The sequence below is a fragment of the Somniosus microcephalus genome, chromosome 15 (genome assembly GCF_052327205.1).
Source record: "Somniosus microcephalus isolate GS21.2 chromosome 15, FLI_Smic_1.0, whole genome shotgun sequence".
Taxonomy (NCBI): Eukaryota; Metazoa; Chordata; class Chondrichthyes; order Squaliformes; family Somniosidae; genus Somniosus; species Somniosus microcephalus.
Window position 1 is genome coordinate 58,243,322 of NC_141001.1, and position 16,218 is coordinate 58,259,539.

Genomic DNA, 16,218 nt, shown 5'->3' on the forward strand with positions numbered 1-16,218 from the left:
TCCATCGCCAACACTGCAAACAAACTCGCTGCCTTTTCTCCCCACATTCAGTCACACCACACTAATCTTGCGACCCGCAATGATTTCCCCTCTCACATCCAATATCATCGCCACAACAAAGCCTCACACTTTACAACATCTTAATCTTCACCAGCCCCCCACGCACATGCACACACACTCTCCCCATCATTATCATCACGGCATTTTACTACCACATTCCCCACTTTGTCTCCGTCACATTCAACTCACGCTTACTGCTCCCTGCTGCTCACTGCAGCCACTGCACTTACAAAATCTCCACTTTACACAATTATGCTCGCCGCGGCCACGAGAGAGCGCAAATCTCATTTCATTCTCCTCCACACTTGACCCACTACTAAATGGCATACATTTAGTTTGGCAATCACTCACATTCAATCTAATTCTTTGCTCGTTTCCTACCCTTTCACTCATTCAGTTATGCAATTCACTGTTTTTCCAACATTAGCAGCTCTCGACGCTGCGGGCTGCATTTTACTCACTGCAAATGCAACCGAGCGAGACACAGCAAAAGTTTCCTTATAATTTACACTGACTCAACTTATCTCCAAGCCCCATTGTGAGATCGCCGAAAGCCCACTGCTCAACGTCGTCGCTACTTAATGTAACCCGAAGGAGAAGGCCAGGGCAGAAGATAGGGGCCGAGGAAACAAACAATGCTCACTGATTGTGACTTGACCGCTTCACTTAGTAAGAACTGTGCGTCAGTGAGATATTTTACATCAGAAATGACTCTGCTCCTCCGTGCTGCAATCCTCGCAGCAAACGCGAATCTGAACGACAGCCAACCGACACGCCGCCTGTCACATTTTGCAAGGCACTGATACTTGCGCTGAAGGCTAGTATAGCCGAATAGAATCGGAATGCTGTCCTTGCCCAGAAATGTGCAATCACTGAAATTGTCTTGATGTTCTTACTTAGTCGTCACCGGAGCATGCAATGACACCAGATGAGTAAAGGAAGCACAGCATCATACCTGCATTAACTCAGTGCAGGCGAGCAGCTGCTGCCATTTTGAACTGAAGGCAGCTGAAACAAGAGCAAAAGCTGCCGGGTGCGGTGGCGCGCACCTGTGATCCCGCTGCTGGGAGGCTGAGGCTGTAGGATTGCTTGAGGTCAGGAGTTCTGGGCTGCCGTCTTCTGTGCCGATCGGGTGTCCGCACTAAGAGCAGTATCCACATGGTGGTCCTAGGAGAACCTGGGCTCACCAGGTCGGATAAAGCGGGGTGAACCGGCCCAGGTCGGAAACGGAGCAGGTCAAAGCCCCCGTGCTGCTCGGTAGTCGGGTCGCACTTGTGAATAGAGGCTGCAGTGCAGCCTGGCCAATACAGTGAGACGCATCCTTTTCCCACTCTCTGCTTTACAACAAACAAACAAACAAAAAACCTCCACACGTGTCCATCGCCAACACTGCAAACAAACTCGCTGCCTTTTCTCCCCACATTCAGTCACACCACACTAATCTTGCGACCCGCAATGATTTCCCCTCTCACATCCAATATCATCGCCACAACAAAGCCTCACACTTTACAACATCTTAATCTTCACCAGCCCCCCACGCACATGCACACACACTCTCCCCATCATTATCATCACGGCATTTTACTACCACATTCCCCACTTTGTCTCCGTCACATTCAACTCACGCTTACTGCTCCCTGCTGCTCACTGCAGCCACTGCACTTACAAAATCTCCACTTTACACAATTATGCTCGCCGCGGCCACGAGAGAGCGCAAATCTCATTTCATTCTCCTCCACACTTGACCCACTACTAAATGGCATACATTTAGTTTGGCAATCACTCACATTCAATCTAATTCTTTGCTCGTTTCCTACCCTTTCACTCATTCAGTTATGCAATTCACTGTTTTTCCAACATTAGCAGCTCTCGACGCTGCGGGCTGCATTTTACTCACTGCAAATGCAACCGAGCGAGACACAGCAAAAGTTTCCTTATAATTTACACTGACTCAACTTATCTCCAAGCCCCATTGTGAGATCACCGAAAGCCCACTGCTCAACGTCGTCGCTACTTAATGTAACCCGAAGGAGAAGGCCAGGGCAGAAGATAGGGGCCGAGGAAACAAACAATGCTCACTGATTGTGACTTGACCGCTTCACTTAGTAAGAACTGTGCGTCAGTGAGATATTTTACATCAGAAATGACTCTGCTCCTCCGTGCTGCAATCCTCGCAGCAAACGCGAATCTGAACGACAGCCAACCGACACGCCGCCTGTCACATTTTGCAAGGCACTGATACTTGCGCTGAAGGCTAGTATAGCCGAATAGAATCGGAATGCTGTCCTTGCCCAGAAATGTGCAATCACTGAAATTGTCTTGATGTTCTTACTTAGTCGTCAGCGGAGCATGCAATGACACCAGATGAGTAAAGGAAGCACAGCATCATACCTGCATTAACTCAGTGCAGGCGAGCAGCTGCTGCCATTTTGAACTGAAGGCAGCTGAAACAAAAGCAAAAGCTGCCGGGTGCGGTGGCGCGCACCTGTGATCCCGCTGCTGGGAGGCTGAGGCTGTAGGATTGCTTGAGGTCAGGAGTTCTGGGCTGCCGTCTTCTGTGCCGATCGGGTGTCCGCACTAAGAGCAGTATCCACATGGTGGTCCTAGGAGAACCTGGGCTCACCAGGTCGGATAAAGCGGGGTGAACCGGCCCAGGTCGGAGACGGAGCAGGTCAAAGCCCCCGTGCTGCTCGGTAGTCGGGTCGCACTTGTGAATAGAGGCTGCAGTGCAGCCTGGCCAATACAGTGAGACGCATCCTTTTCCCACTCTCTGCTTTACAACAAACAAACAAACAAAAAACCTCCACACGTGTCCATCGCCAACACTGCAAACAAACTCGCTGCCTTTTCTCCCCACATTCAGTCACACCACACTAATCTTGCGACCCGCAATGATTTCCCCTCTCACATCCAATATCATCGCCACAACAAAGCCTCACACTTTACAACATCTTAATCTTCACCAGCCCCCCACGCACATGCACACACACTCTCCCCATCATTATCATCACGGCATTTTACTACCACATTCCCCACTTTGTCTCCGTCACATTCAACTCACGCTTACTGCTCCCTGCTGCTCACTGCAGCCACTGCACTTACAAAATCTCCACTTTACACAATTATGCTCGCCGCGGCCACGAGAGAGCGCAAATCTCATTTCATTCTCCTCCACACTTGACCCACTACTAAATGGCATACATTTAGTTTGGCAATCACTCACATTCAATCTAATTCTTTGCTCGTTTCCTACCCTTTCACTCATTCAGTTATGCAATTCACTGTTTTTCCAACATTAGCAGCTCTCGACGCTGCGGGCTGCATTTTACTCACTGCAAATGCAACCGAGCGAGACACAGCAAAAGTTTCCTTATAATTTACACTGACTCAACTTATCTCCAAGCCCCATTGTGAGATCACCGAAAGCCCACTGCTCAACGTCGTCGCTACTTAATGTAACCCGAAGGAGAAGGCCAGGGCAGAAGATAGGGGCCGAGGAAACAAACAATGCTCACTGATTGTGACTTGACCGCTTCACTTAGTAAGAACTGTGCGTCAGTGAGATATTTTACATCAGAAATGACTCTGCTCCTCCGTGCTGCAATCCTCGCAGCAAACGCGAATCTGAACGACAGCCAACCGACACGCCGCCTGTCACATTTTGCAAGGCACTGATACTTGCGCTGAAGGCTAGTATAGCCGAATAGAATCGGAATGCTGTCCTTGCCCAGAAATGTGCAATCACTGAAATTGTCTTGATGTTCTTACTTAGTCGTCACCGGAGCATGCAATGACACCAGATGAGTAAAGGAAGCACAGCATCATACCTGCATTAACTCAGTGCAGGCGAGCAGCTGCTGCCATTTTGAACTGAAGGCAGCTGAAACAAGAGCAAAAGCTGCCGGGTGCGGTGGCGCGCACCTGTGATCCCGCTGCTGGGAGGCTGAGGCTGTAGGATTGCTTGAGGTCAGGAGTTCTGGGCTGCCGTCTTCTGTGCCGATCGGGTGTCCGCACTAAGAGCAGTATCCACATGGTGGTCCTAGGAGAACCTGGGCTCACCAGGTCGGATAAAGCGGGGTGAACCGGCCCAGGTCGGAGACGGAGCAGGTCAAAGCCCCCGTGCTGCTCGGTAGTCGGGTCGCACTTGTGAATAGAGGCTGCAGTGCAGCCTGGCCAATACAGTGAGACGCATCCTTTTCCCACTCTCTGCTTTACAACAAACAAACAAACAAAAAACCTCCACACGTGTCCATCGCCAACACTGCAAACAAACTCGCTGCCTTTTCTCCCCACATTCAGTCACACCACACTAATCTTGCGACCCGCAATGATTTCCCCTCTCACATCCAATATCATCGCCACAACAAAGCCTCACACTTTACAACATCTTAATCTTCACCAGCCCCCCACGCACATGCACACACACTCTCCCCATCATTATCATCACGGCATTTTACTACCACATTCCCCACTTTGTCTCCGTCACATTCAACTCACGCTTACTGCTCCCTGCTGCTCACTGCAGCCACTGCACTTACAAAATCTCCACTTTACACAATTATGCTCGCCGCGGCCACGAGAGAGCGCAAATCTCATTTCATTCTCCTCCACACTTGACCCACTACTAAATGGCATACATTTAGTTTGGCAATCACTCACATTCAATCTAATTCTTTGCTCGTTTCCTACCCTTTCACTCATTCAGTTATGCAATTCACTGTTTTTCCAACATTAGCAGCTCTCGACGCTGCGGGCTGCATTTTACTCACTGCAAATGCAACCGAGCGAGACACAGCAAAAGTTTCCTTATAATTTACACTGACTCAACTTATCTCCAAGCCCCATTGTGAGATCACCGAAAGCCCACTGCTCAACGTCGTCGCTACTTAATGTAACCCGAAGGAGAAGGCCAGGGCAGAAGATAGGGGCCGAGGAAACAAACAATGCTCACTGATTGTGACTTGACCGCTTCACTTAGTAAGAACTGTGCGTCAGTGAGATATTTTACATCAGAAATGACTCTGCTCCTCCGTGCTGCAATCCTCGCAGCAAACGCGAATCTGAACGACAGCCAACCGACACGCCGCCTGTCACATTTTGCAAGGCACTGATACTTGCGCTGAAGGCTAGTATAGCCGAATAGAATCGGAATGCTGTCCTTGCCCAGAAATGTGCAATCACTGAAATTGTCTTGATGTTCTTACTTAGTCGTCACCGGAGCATGCAATGACACCAGATGAGTAAAGGAAGCACAGCATCATACCTGCATTAACTCAGTGCAGGCGAGCAGCTGCTGCCATTTTGAACTGAAGGCAGCTGAAACAAGAGCAAAAGCTGCCGGGTGCGGTGGCGCGCACCTGTGATCCCGCTGCTGGGAGGCTGAGGCTGTAGGATTGCTTGAGGTCAGGAGTTCTGGGCTGCCGTCTTCTGTGCCGATCGGGTGTCCGCACTAAGAGCAGTATCCACATGGTGGTCCTAGGAGAACCTGGGCTCACCAGGTCGGATAAAGCGGGGTGAACCGGCCCAGGTCGGAAACGGAGCAGGTCAAAGCCCCCGTGCTGCTCGGTAGTCGGGTCGCACTTGTGAATAGAGGCTGCAGTGCAGCCTGGCCAATACAGTGAGACGCATCCTTTTCCCACTCTCTGCTTTACAACAAACAAACAAACAAAAAACCTCCACACGTGTCCATCGCCAACACTGCAAACAAACTCGCTGCCTTTTCTCCCCACATTCAGTCACACCACACTAATCTTGCGACCCGCAATGATTTCCCCTCTCACATCCAATATCATCGCCACAACAAAGCCTCACACTTTACAACATCTTAATCTTCACCAGCCCCCCACGCACATGCACACACACTCTCCCCATCATTATCATCACGGCATTTTACTACCACATTCCCCACTTTGTCTCCGTCACATTCAACTCACGCTTACTGCTCCCTGCTGCTCACTGCAGCCACTGCACTTACAAAATCTCCACTTTACACAATTATGCTCGCCGCGGCCACGAGAGAGCGCAAATCTCATTTCATTCTCCTCCACACTTGACCCACTACTAAATGGCATACATTTAGTTTGGCAATCACTCACATTCAATCTAATTCTTTGCTCGTTTCCTACCCTTTCACTCATTCAGTTATGCAATTCACTGTTTTTCCAACATTAGCAGCTCTCGACGCTGCGGGCTGCATTTTACTCACTGCAAATGCAACCGAGCGAGACACAGCAAAAGTTTCCTTATAATTTACACTGACTCAACTTATCTCCAAGCCCCATTGTGAGATCGCCGAAAGCCCACTGCTCAACGTCGTCGCTACTTAATGTAACCCGAAGGAGAAGGCCAGGGCAGAAGATAGGGGCCGAGGAAACAAACAATGCTCACTGATTGTGACTTGACCGCTTCACTTAGTAAGAACTGTGCGTCAGTGAGATATTTTACATCAGAAATGACTCTGCTCCTCCGTGCTGCAATCCTCGCAGCAAACGCGAATCTGAACGACAGCCAACCGACACGCCGCCTGTCACATTTTGCAAGGCACTGATACTTGCGCTGAAGGCTAGTATAGCCGAATAGAATCGGAATGCTGTCCTTGCCCAGAAATGTGCAATCACTGAAATTGTCTTGATGTTCTTACTTAGTCGTCACCGGAGCATGCAATGACACCAGATGAGTAAAGGAAGCACAGCATCATACCTGCATTAACTCAGTGCAGGCGAGCAGCTGCTGCCATTTTGAACTGAAGGCAGCTGAAACAAGAGCAAAAGCTGCCGGGTGCGGTGGCGCGCACCTGTGATCCCGCTGCTGGGAGGCTGAGGCTGTAGGATTGCTTGAGGTCAGGAGTTCTGGGCTGCCGTCTTCTGTGCCGATCGGGTGTCCGCACTAAGAGCAGTATCCACATGGTGGTCCTAGGAGAACCTGGGCTCACCAGGTCGGATAAAGCGGGGTGAACCGGCCCAGGTCGGAAACGGAGCAGGTCAAAGCCCCCGTGCTGCTCGGTAGTCGGGTCGCACTTGTGAATAGAGGCTGCAGTGCAGCCTGGCCAATACAGTGAGACGCATCCTTTTCCCACTCTCTGCTTTACAACAAACAAACAAACAAAAAACCTCCACACGTGTCCATCGCCAACACTGCAAACAAACTCGCTGCCTTTTCTCCCCACATTCAGTCACACCACACTAATCTTGCGACCCGCAATGATTTCCCCTCTCACATCCAATATCATCGCCACAACAAAGCCTCACACTTTACAACATCTTAATCTTCACCAGCCCCCCACGCACATGCACACACACTCTCCCCATCATTATCATCACGGCATTTTACTACCACATTCCCCACTTTGTCTCCGTCACATTCAACTCACGCTTACTGCTCCCTGCTGCTCACTGCAGCCACTGCACTTACAAAATCTCCACTTTACACAATTATGCTCGCCGCGGCCACGAGAGAGCGCAAATCTCATTTCATTCTCCTCCACACTTGACCCACTACTAAATGGCATACATTTAGTTTGGCAATCACTCACATTCAATCTAATTCTTTGCTCGTTTCCTACCCTTTCACTCATTCAGTTATGCAATTCACTGTTTTTCCAACATTAGCAGCTCTCGACGCTGCGGGCTGCATTTTACTCACTGCAAATGCAACCGAGCGAGACACAGCAAAAGTTTCCTTATAATTTACACTGACTCAACTTATCTCCAAGCCCCATTGTGAGATCACCGAAAGCCCACTGCTCAACGTCGTCGCTACTTAATGTAACCCGAAGGAGAAGGCCAGGGCAGAAGATAGGGGCCGAGGAAACAAACAATGCTCACTGATTGTGACTTGACCGCTTCACTTAGTAAGAACTGTGCGTCAGTGAGATATTTTACATCAGAAATGACTCTGCTCCTCCGTGCTGCAATCCTCGCAGCAAACGCGAATCTGAACGACAGCCAACCGACACGCCGCCTGTCACATTTTGCAAGGCACTGATACTTGCGCTGAAGGCTAGTATAGCCGAATAGAATCGGAATGCTGTCCTTGCCCAGAAATGTGCAATCACTGAAATTGTCTTGATGTTCTTACTTAGTCGTCACCGGAGCATGCAATGACACCAGATGAGTAAAGGAAGCACAGCATCATACCTGCATTAACTCAGTGCAGGCGAGCAGCTGCTGCCATTTTGAACTGAAGGCAGCTGAAACAAGAGCAAAAGCTGCCGGGTGCGGTGGCGCGCACCTGTGATCCCGCTGCTGGGAGGCTGAGGCTGTAGGATTGCTTGAGGTCAGGAGTTCTGGGCTGCCGTCTTCTGTGCCGATCGGGTGTCCGCACTAAGAGCAGTATCCACATGGTGGTCCTAGGAGAACCTGGGCTCACCAGGTCGGATAAAGCGGGGTGAACCGGCCCAGGTCGGAAACGGAGCAGGTCAAAGCCCCCGTGCTGCTCGGTAGTCGGGTCGCACTTGTGAATAGAGGCTGCAGTGCAGCCTGGCCAATACAGTGAGACGCATCCTTTTCCCACTCTCTGCTTTACAACAAACAAACAAACAAAAAACCTCCACACGTGTCCATCGCCAACACTGCAAACAAACTCGCTGCCTTTTCTCCCCACATTCAGTCACACCACACTAATCTTGCGACCCGCAATGATTTCCCCTCTCACATCCAATATCATCGCCACAACAAAGCCTCACACTTTACAACATCTTAATCTTCACCAGCCCCCCACGCACATGCACACACACTCTCCCCATCATTATCATCACGGCATTTTACTACCACATTCCCCACTTTGTCTCCGTCACATTCAACTCACGCTTACTGCTCCCTGCTGCTCACTGCAGCCACTGCACTTACAAAATCTCCACTTTACACAATTATGCTCGCCGCGGCCACGAGAGAGCGCAAATCTCATTTCATTCTCCTCCACACTTGACCCACTACTAAATGGCATACATTTAGTTTGGCAATCACTCACATTCAATCTAATTCTTTGCTCGTTTCCTACCCTTTCACTCATTCAGTTATGCAATTCACTGTTTTTCCAACATTAGCAGCTCTCGACGCTGCGGGCTGCATTTTACTCACTGCAAATGCAACCGAGCGAGACACAGCAAAAGTTTCCTTATAATTTACACTGACTCAACTTATCTCCAAGCCCCATTGTGAGATCACCGAAAGCCCACTGCTCAACGTCGTCGCTACTTAATGTAACCCGAAGGAGAAGGCCAGGGCAGAAGATAGGGGCCGAGGAAACAAACAATGCTCACTGATTGTGACTTGACCGCTTCACTTAGTAAGAACTGTGCGTCAGTGAGATATTTTACATCAGAAATGACTCTGCTCCTCCGTGCTGCAATCCTCGCAGCAAACGCGAATCTGAACGACAGCCAACCGACACGCCGCCTGTCACATTTTGCAAGGCACTGATACTTGCGCTGAAGGCTAGTATAGCCGAATAGAATCGGAATGCTGTCCTTGCCCAGAAATGTGCAATCACTGAAATTGTCTTGATGTTCTTACTTAGTCGTCACCGGAGCATGCAATGACACCAGATGAGTAAAGGAAGCACAGCATCATACCTGCATTAACTCAGTGCAGGCGAGCAGCTGCTGCCATTTTGAACTGAAGGCAGCTGAAACAAGAGCAAAAGCTGCCGGGTGCGGTGGCGCGCACCTGTGATCCCGCTGCTGGGAGGCTGAGGCTGTAGGTATTGCTTGAGGTCAGGAGTTCTGGGCTGCCGTCTTCTGTGCCGATCGGGTGTCCGCACTAAGAGCAGTATCCACATGGTGGTCCTAGGAGAACCTGGGCTCACCAGGTCGGATAAAGCGGGGTGAACCGGCCCAGGTCGGAAACGGAGCAGGTCAAAGCCCCCGTGCTGCTCGGTAGTCGGGTCGCACTTGTGAATAGAGGCTGCAGTGCAGCCTGGCCAATACAGTGAGACGCATCCTTTTCCCACTCTCTGCTTTACAACAAACAAACAAACAAAAAACCTCCACACGTGTCCATCGCCAACACTGCAAACAAACTCGCTGCCTTTTCTCCCCACATTCAGTCACACCACACTAATCTTGCGACCCGCAATGATTTCCCCTCTCACATCCAATATCATCGCCACAACAAAGCCTCACACTTTACAACATCTTAATCTTCACCAGCCCCCCACGCACATGCACGCACATGCACACACACTCTCCCCATCATTATCATCACGGCATTTTACTACCACATTCCCCACTTTGTCTCCGTCACATTCAACTCACGCTTACTGCTCCCTGCTGCTCACTGCAGCCACTGCACTTACAAAATCTCCACTTTACACAATTATGCTCGCCGCGGCCACGAGAGAGCGCAAATCTCATTTCATTCTCCTCCACACTTGACCCACTACTAAATGGCATACATTTAGTTTGGCAATCACTCACATTCAATCTAATTCTTTGCTCGTTTCCTACCCTTTCACTCATTCAGTTATGCAATTCACTGTTTTTCCAACATTAGCAGCTCTCGACGCTGCGGGCTGCATTTTACTCACTGCAAATGCAACCGAGCGAGACACAGCAAAAGTTTCCTTATAATTTACACTGACTCAACTTATCTCCAAGCCCCATTGTGAGATCACCGAAAGCCCACTGCTCAACGTCGTCGCTACTTAATGTAACCCGAAGGAGAAGGCCAGGGCAGAAGATAGGGGCCGAGGAAACAAACAATGCTCACTGATTGTGACTTGACCGCTTCACTTAGTAAGAACTGTGCGTCAGTGAGATATTTTACATCAGAAATGACTCTGCTCCTCCGTGCTGCAATCCTCGCAGCAAACGCGAATCTGAACGACAGCCAACCGACACGCCGCCTGTCACATTTTGCAAGGCACTGATACTTGCGCTGAAGGCTAGTATAGCCGAATAGAATCGGAATGCTGTCCTTGCCCAGAAATGTGCAATCACTGAAATTGTCTTGATGTTCTTACTTAGTCGTCACCGGAGCATGCAATGACACCAGATGAGTAAAGGAAGCACAGCATCATACCTGCATTAACTCAGTGCAGGCGAGCAGCTGCTGCCATTTTGAACTGAAGGCAGCTGAAACAAGAGCAAAAGCTGCCGGGTGCGGTGGCGCGCACCTGTGATCCCGCTGCTGGGAGGCTGAGGCTGTAGGATTGCTTGAGGTCAGGAGTTCTGGGCTGCCGTCTTCTGTGCCGATCGGGTGTCCGCACTAAGAGCAGTATCCACATGGTGGTCCTAGGAGAACCTGGGCTCACCAGGTCGGATAAAGCGGGGTGAACCGGCCCAGGTCGGAAACGGAGCAGGTCAAAGCCCCCGTGCTGCTCGGTAGTCGGGTCGCACTTGTGAATAGAGGCTGCAGTGCAGCCTGGCCAATACAGTGAGACGCATCCTTTTCCCACTCTCTGCTTTACAACAAACAAACAAACAAAAAACCTCCACACGTGTCCATCGCCAACACTGCAAACAAACTCGCTGCCTTTTCTCCCCACATTCAGTCACACCACACTAATCTTGCGACCCGCAATGATTTCCCCTCTCACATCCAATATCATCGCCACAACAAAGCCTCACACTTTACAACATCTTAATCTTCACCAGCCCCCCACGCACATGCACACACACTCTCCCCATCATTATCATCACGGCATTTTACTACCACATTCCCCACTTTGTCTCCGTCACATTCAACTCACGCTTACTGCTCCCTGCTGCTCACTGCAGCCACTGCACTTACAAAATCTCCACTTTACACAATTATGCTCGCCGCGGCCACGAGAGAGCGCAAATCTCATTTCATTCTCCTCCACACTTGACCCACTACTAAATGGCATACATTTAGTTTGGCAATCACTCACATTCAATCTAATTCTTTGCTCGTTTCCTACCCTTTCACTCATTCAGTTATGCAATTCACTGTTTTTCCAACATTAGCAGCTCTCGACGCTGCGGGCTGCATTTTACTCACTGCAAATGCAACCGAGCGAGACACAGCAAAAGTTTCCTTATAATTTACACTGACTCAACTTATCTCCAAGCCCCATTGTGAGATCACCGAAAGCCCACTGCTCAACGTCGTCGCTACTTAATGTAACCCGAAGGAGAAGGCCAGGGCAGAAGATAGGGGCCGAGGAAACAAACAATGCTCACTGATTGTGACTTGACCGCTTCACTTAGTAAGAACTGTGCGTCAGTGAGATATTTTACATCAGAAATGACTCTGCTCCTCCGTGCTGCAATCCTCGCAGCAAACGCGAATCTGAACGACAGCCAACCGACACGCCGCCTGTCACATTTTGCAAGGCACTGATACTTGCGCTGAAGGCTAGTATAGCCGAATAGAATCGGAATGCTGTCCTTGCCCAGAAATGTGCAATCACTGAAATTGTCTTGATGTTCTTACTTAGTCGTCACCGGAGCATGCAATGACACCAGATGAGTAAAGGAAGCACAGCATCATACCTGCATTAACTCAGTGCAGGCGAGCAGCTGCTGCCATTTTGAACTGAAGGCAGCTGAAACAAGAGCAAAAGCTGCCGGGTGCGGTGGCGCGCACCTGTGATCCCGCTGCTGGGAGGCTGAGGCTGTAGGATTGCTTGAGGTCAGGAGTTCTGGGCTGCCGTCTTCTGTGCCGATCGGGTGTCCGCACTAAGAGCAGTATCCACATGGTGGTCCTAGGAGAACCTGGGCTCACCAGGTCGGATAAAGCGGGGTGAACCGGCCCAGGTCGGAAACGGAGCAGGTCAAAGCCCCCGTGCTGCTCGGTAGTCGGGTCGCACTTGTGAATAGAGGCTGCAGTGCAGCCTGGCCAATACAGTGAGACGCATCCTTTTCCCACTCTCTGCTTTACAACAAACAAACAAACAAAAAACCTCCACACGTGTCCATCGCCAACACTGCAAACAAACTCGCTGCCTTTTCTCCCCACATTCAGTCACACCACACTAATCTTGCGACCCGCAATGATTTCCCCTCTCACATCCAATATCATCGCCACAACAAAGCCTCACACTTTACAACATCTTAATCTTCACCAGCCCCCCACGCACATGCACACACACTCTCCCCATCATTATCATCACGGCATTTTACTACCACATTCCCCACTTTGTCTCCGTCACATTCAACTCACGCTTACTGCTCCCTGCTGCTCACTGCAGCCACTGCACTTACAAAATCTCCACTTTACACAATTATGCTCGCCGCGGCCACGAGAGAGCGCAAATCTCATTTCATTCTCCTCCACACTTGACCCACTACTAAATGGCATACATTTAGTTTGGCAATCACTCACATTCAATCTAATTCTTTGCTCGTTTCCTACCCTTTCACTCATTCAGTTATGCAATTCACTGTTTTTCCAACATTAGCAGCTCTCGACGCTGCGGGCTGCATTTTACTCACTGCAAATGCAACCGAGCGAGACACAGCAAAAGTTTCCTTATAATTTACACTGACTCAACTTATCTCCAAGCCCCATTGTGAGATCACCGAAAGCCCACTGCTCAACGTCGTCGCTACTTAATGTAACCCGAAGGAGAAGGCCAGGGCAGAAGATAGGGGCCGAGGAAACAAACAATGCTCACTGATTGTGACTTGACCGCTTCACTTAGTAAGAACTGTGCGTCAGTGAGATATTTTACATCAGAAATGACTCTGCTCCTCCGTGCTGCAATCCTCGCAGCAAACGCGAATCTGAACGACAGCCAACCGACACGCCGCCTGTCACATTTTGCAAGGCACTGATACTTGCGCTGAAGGCTAGTATAGCCGAATAGAATCGGAATGCTGTCCTTGCCCAGAAATGTGCAATCACTGAAATTGTCTTGATGTTCTTACTTAGTCGTCACCGGAGCATGCAATGACACCAGATGAGTAAAGGAAGCACAGCATCATACCTGCATTAACTCAGTGCAGGCGAGCAGCTGCTGCCATTTTGAACTGAAGGCAGCTGAAACAAGAGCAAAAGCTGCCGGGTGCGGTGGCGCGCACCTGTGCTCCCGCTGCTGGGAGGCTGAGGCTGTAGGATTGCTTGAGGTCAGGAGTTCTGGGCTGCCGTCTTCTGTGCCGATCGGGTGTCCGCACTAAGAGCAGTATCCACATGGTGGTCCTAGGAGAACCTGGGCTCACCAGGTCGGATAAAGCGGGGTGAACCGGCCCAGGTCGGAAACGGAGCAGGTCAAAGCCCCCGTGCTGCTCGGTAGTCGGGTCGCACTTGTGAATAGAGGCTGCAGTGCAGCCTGGCCAATACAGTGAGACGCATCCTTTTCCCACTCTCTGCTTTACAACAAACAAACAAACAAAAAACCTCCACACGTGTCCATCGCCAACACTGCAAACAAACTCGCTGCCTTTTCTCCCCACATTCAGTCACACCACACTAATCTTGCGACCCGCAATGATTTCCCCTCTCACATCCAATATCATCGCCACAACAAAGCCTCACACTTTACAACATCTTAATCTTCACCAGCCCCCCACGCACATGCACACACACTCTCCCCATCATTATCATCACGGCATTTTACTACCACATTCCCCACTTTGTCTCCGTCACATTCAACTCACGCTTACTGCTCCCTGCTGCTCACTGCAGCCACTGCACTTACAAAATCTCCACTTTACACAATTATGCTCGCCGCGGCCACGAGAGAGCGCAAATCTCATTTCATTCTCCTCCACACTTGACCCACTACTAAATGGCATACATTTAGTTTGGCAATCACTCACATTCAATCTAATTCTTTGCTCGTTTCCTACCCTTTCACTCATTCAGTTATGCAATTCACTGTTTTTCCAACATTAGCAGCTCTCGACGCTGCGGGCTGCATTTTACTCACTGCAAATGCAACCGAGCGAGACACAGCAAAAGTTTCCTTATAATTTACACTGACTCAACTTATCTCCAAGCCCCATTGTGAGATCACCGAAAGCCCACTGCTCAACGTCGTCGCTACTTAATGTAACCCGAAGGAGAAGGCCAGGGCAGAAGATAGGGGCCGAGGAAACAAACAATGCTCACTGATTGTGACTTGACCGCTTCACTTAGTAAGAACTGTGCGTCAGTGAGATATTTTACATCAGAAATGACTCTGCTCCTCCGTGCTGCAATCCTCGCAGCAAACGCGAATCTGAACGACAGCCAACCGACACGCCGCCTGTCACATTTTGCAAGGCACTGATACTTGCGCTGAAGGCTAGTATAGCCGAATAGAATCGGAATGCTGTCCTTGCCCAGAAATGTGCAATCACTGAAATTGTCTTGATGTTCTTACTTAGTCGTCACCGGAGCATGCAATGACACCAGATGAGTAAAGGAAGCACAGCATCATACCTGCATTAACTCAGTGCAGGCGAGCAGCTGCTGCCATTTTGAACTGAAGGCAGCTGAAACAAGAGCAAAAGCTGCCGGGTGCGGTGGCGCGCACCTGTGATCCCGCTGCTGGGAGGCTGAGGCTGTAGGATTGCTTGAGGTCAGGAGTTCTGGGCTGCCGTCTTCTGTGCCGATCGGGTGTCCGCACTAAGAGCAGTATCCACATGGTGGTCCTAGGAGAACCTGGGCTCACCAGGTCGGATAAAGCGGGGTGAACCGGCCCAGGTCGGAAACGGAGCAGGTCAAAGCCCCCGTGCTGCTCGGTAGTCGGGTCGCACTTGTGAATAGAGGCTGCAGTGCAGCCTGGCCAATACAGTGAGACGCATCCTTTTCCCACTCTCTGCTTTACAACAAACAAACAAACAAAAAACCTCCACACGTGTCCATCGCCAACACTGCAAACAAACTCGCTGCCTTTTCTCCCCACATTCAGTCACACCACACTAATCTTGCGACCCGCAATGATTTCCCCTCTCACATCCAATATCATCGCCACAACAAAGCCTCACACTTTACAACATCTTAATCTTCACCAGCCCCCCACGCACATGCACACACACTCTCCCCATCATTATCATCACGGCATTTTACTACCACATTCCCCACTTTGTCTCCGTCACATTCAACTCACGCTTACTGCTCCCTGCTGCTCACTGCAGCCACTGCACTTACAAAATCTCCACTTTACACAATTATGCTCGCCGCGGCCACGAGAGAGCGCAAATCTCATTTCATTCTCCTCCACACTTGACCCACTACTAAATGGCATACATTTAGTTTGGCAATCACTCAC

General features: G+C 50.0%; 11 non-coding genes across 11 annotated transcripts; all 11 read left to right on the top strand.

The window, feature by feature from the left end:
- Positions 1-1,088: 1,088 nt before the first annotated feature.
- LOC147106799 (signal recognition particle RNA) lies at positions 1,089-1,386 on the top strand. Its single transcript, XR_015081268.1, has one exon.
- A 1,138-nt stretch (positions 1,387-2,524) lies between these two features.
- LOC147106800 (signal recognition particle RNA) lies at positions 2,525-2,822 on the top strand. The gene has a single exon (XR_015081148.1).
- Positions 2,823-3,960: 1,138 nt separating this feature from the next.
- On the top strand, positions 3,961-4,258 carry LOC147106801 (signal recognition particle RNA). The gene has a single exon (XR_015081149.1).
- A 1,138-nt stretch (positions 4,259-5,396) lies between these two features.
- LOC147106802 (signal recognition particle RNA) lies at positions 5,397-5,694 on the top strand. Its single transcript, XR_015081272.1, has one exon.
- A 1,138-nt stretch (positions 5,695-6,832) lies between these two features.
- Positions 6,833-7,130, top strand: LOC147106803 (signal recognition particle RNA). Its single transcript, XR_015081282.1, has one exon.
- Positions 7,131-8,268: 1,138 nt separating this feature from the next.
- LOC147106804 (signal recognition particle RNA) lies at positions 8,269-8,566 on the top strand. The gene has a single exon (XR_015081284.1).
- A 1,138-nt stretch (positions 8,567-9,704) lies between these two features.
- LOC147106805 (signal recognition particle RNA) lies at positions 9,705-10,003 on the top strand. The gene has a single exon (XR_015081170.1).
- Positions 10,004-11,151: 1,148 nt separating this feature from the next.
- On the top strand, positions 11,152-11,449 carry LOC147106806 (signal recognition particle RNA). The gene has a single exon (XR_015081285.1).
- Positions 11,450-12,587: 1,138 nt separating this feature from the next.
- On the top strand, positions 12,588-12,885 carry LOC147106807 (signal recognition particle RNA). Its single transcript, XR_015081286.1, has one exon.
- A 1,138-nt stretch (positions 12,886-14,023) lies between these two features.
- LOC147106808 (signal recognition particle RNA) lies at positions 14,024-14,321 on the top strand. Its single transcript, XR_015081145.1, has one exon.
- A 1,138-nt stretch (positions 14,322-15,459) lies between these two features.
- Positions 15,460-15,757, top strand: LOC147106809 (signal recognition particle RNA). Its single transcript, XR_015081288.1, has one exon.
- Positions 15,758-16,218: the final 461 nt, after the last annotated feature.